Consider the following 2,895-nt stretch of genomic DNA (forward strand, 5'->3'; position numbering starts at 1 on the left):
TTAAGTAAATGCCTCAAATAATTTTTATATAACTAATTTATTTTTATGTTCTTATTTATTTATTTTTAGTATATATTATTTATTAAAATATATGATAGGAAAGATCATACAAGAAGTTAAACATTTAATGAGAATACGAGAATTTTTAATATGTAGTTTTAGCCATTAAACTATGGTATTTTACTTAAAACAATTACCAATAGTTATTGAATTTTGTTCATATTAAATCATCTAAAAACACAGAGATGATATATGTTATTTAAAAAAAAGGAGGAGGATGTACATAAATTAGTGGACCAAGGTGCACTGCACATAGAATGATATTAAAGGAAAAGTGAAATTAAATTAATTAGGGGACCAAAGAATGTAGATTAGCCAGAAATTAATACTTGAGCCTGTACATCCTACTTGTCCCTCCCCTACCCCTAAATTCCATTCAACATCTCTCTTTATTTTCATAAAGTCTTTTTTAATTAATATTAAATATTAATTTTATTTTATTTAATTTATATATATATACACACACACATATTTTTGACCTATGAGTCCTACTATTTCAATATTGGCTAAATCATCTAAGAATTATAAAAACATTATAATAAGAGAATCAATTTTTAAAAAAAAATTGCATAATTTTTTATATCAAATGTTAGGATTTAAGATATTGTTTCACATATATTAAGTGAACAAAAAAAAAAAATTAACATACAAAATTTTCACAAGGTGAATACAAAGCTTAAATCGTAACCTTTGATGAGAAAAATCATGTGGAAAGATATTTTTCTATCGGTTTTCACAAATTTGTGATATTTTTGTGGTTCTTTTTAATTATCGTTATGTTATGTATATGATGTATTTGTATAGCATCAACGGTAAATAATCTCGTACTTCCAGTTACTTTTATTAAAGGTTGTAAAGCACGATGATAATTTTGTAATAATCTAAAATATTTTAATTCCAATAAAAATTTTAATTTAAAACTTATATATATAATTTATTATTTTTAATTTAACGTTAATACCATCATATGTTTTTAAGGTAATTACTGTTTTCACATGAAATTTTACATATATTACTAACTTTTTTTTATTAACTCTGATATCCAACCTGCTATGCAAGCCGACTAATTCCAAGATCACCACCTGCTATGCAAGCCGACTAATTCCAAGATCACCACCTGCTTTGCGGATGGCCTGGAGTCACCGTATTTGAACCTCAGTGGTCACAAGGGGATTTTTATTCCTCCTTACATTTAAACATGAGACTTCCAAACACTTTTAACATGTGAAGCCCAAGCTCAAACTAATCAACCACCAATATATTACAAACTTACAATATACTTCAATTAAAATCACTTGTGATTCTACAAAGGATCACATTTTTGTTATATATGACACAATTGTCATGTGTAATCATGCGTTTGATGATAAATACTATCACATTCTTTATAAAAAAATTATTTGAAAAATACTTATTTTTATATATTTTTTATCGTACAAAACATAAGTTTGAGACAAATAAGATAAACGTGACAAATATGTTTGTATGTTTTCGTGACAATAGTTGTTCTCATTTCAAACTCCCCGCTATAGAGAAATATGACACGGACACAAAATTGTTTTATTATCATACAGAACATCATCGAACAAAGGGTTGAAACATTGATTACAAACAAATTGAAAGACTTGTAAACTTTAAACGAACATAATTTTATACCTATCAAAACAATTTTGCAATAAAACATTAATTTTATACGCATGTCTCTTTTTGTGTGTTTTTTTATACCAAGTTATTTTATGATTCAAGAATCTACATATTATATGTTTTAAATACTTGAGTATTATTCAGACACGTATTTAATATGTTATTAATAAGATACAACTTAAATATTTTGTTTTCATATAAATTGATTGAAATTATTGCCTCTAATTGATATGATATTGTAAATTTTTATACTTTATTTTGAAAACACAGTAATTATATTGTTATACCTTTATTTTGAAAAATACAACATTTTTCATATGAAAACTCGTTAATTTTTGTTACTGTATATAATATACTAGTTATTTATAAAATATAAATAAAAAAAGTCAACGAGTAAAACCGAACCAAACCTTTTACTCTTGATAAAAAATTTAATACTTCATAACTCGTCGCACCTGCTTATTTAATCTTATTGTTCCTAATAGTACAAACATTGAATAAAAATTTAAAATAAAAAACTACAAAAGACATAAGTGTGTGCATATATATATGGTTGGGTTAAAATAAGAAACATCTGTATCATATGTGATTTCGGTGTAAAATCACGTGTGCTTATAGAATATGGTCAATGCAAAGGTGTACATGTTGTTGACTTATCACTTGACGTAAGTCATGACCAAGGTCGTATGTAATCACATGTGAATGAAAATCACATGAGTGTTAATTTGTATTTAAACTATATTTTGGTTCAAAAAAATTAGTATTTTTTTTCTGAGTCTAAAATATATAATTTAATATATGATTAGTAAGTGAATGCATGCATGTTAAATGGTAGTTGTGGTTGGAAGAAGGAATCCTATGCAGAATGGTTTGTGTTTTTTTCGTTTTAAATTTAAATTTAAATTTAAATTTAAAGAGAGACAAAGAAACAAACATATTCATTCCACTCCTTCAATCGGACCCATTCCCACCAATCAAAACCTTCCATACTTATTACACTTTCTATTTCAACTTTTATATATATATATATATATATATATATATATATATATAGGGTATATTTCTTTTACAACCTTATGCATTTGTACAACCTTTGCAACCCAATTAATTGAGATATTTATAAAAATGATTGGAGTTCATTTATTATGATTTGAATATTTATAGAATATGAATAGAGTTTATTAATTATGA

Source organism: Cynara cardunculus, assembly GCF_001531365.2.
Source record: "Cynara cardunculus var. scolymus isolate 2C chromosome LG 1, CcrdV1, whole genome shotgun sequence".
In the NCBI taxonomy this organism is placed as follows: Eukaryota; Viridiplantae; Streptophyta; class Magnoliopsida; order Asterales; family Asteraceae; genus Cynara; species Cynara cardunculus.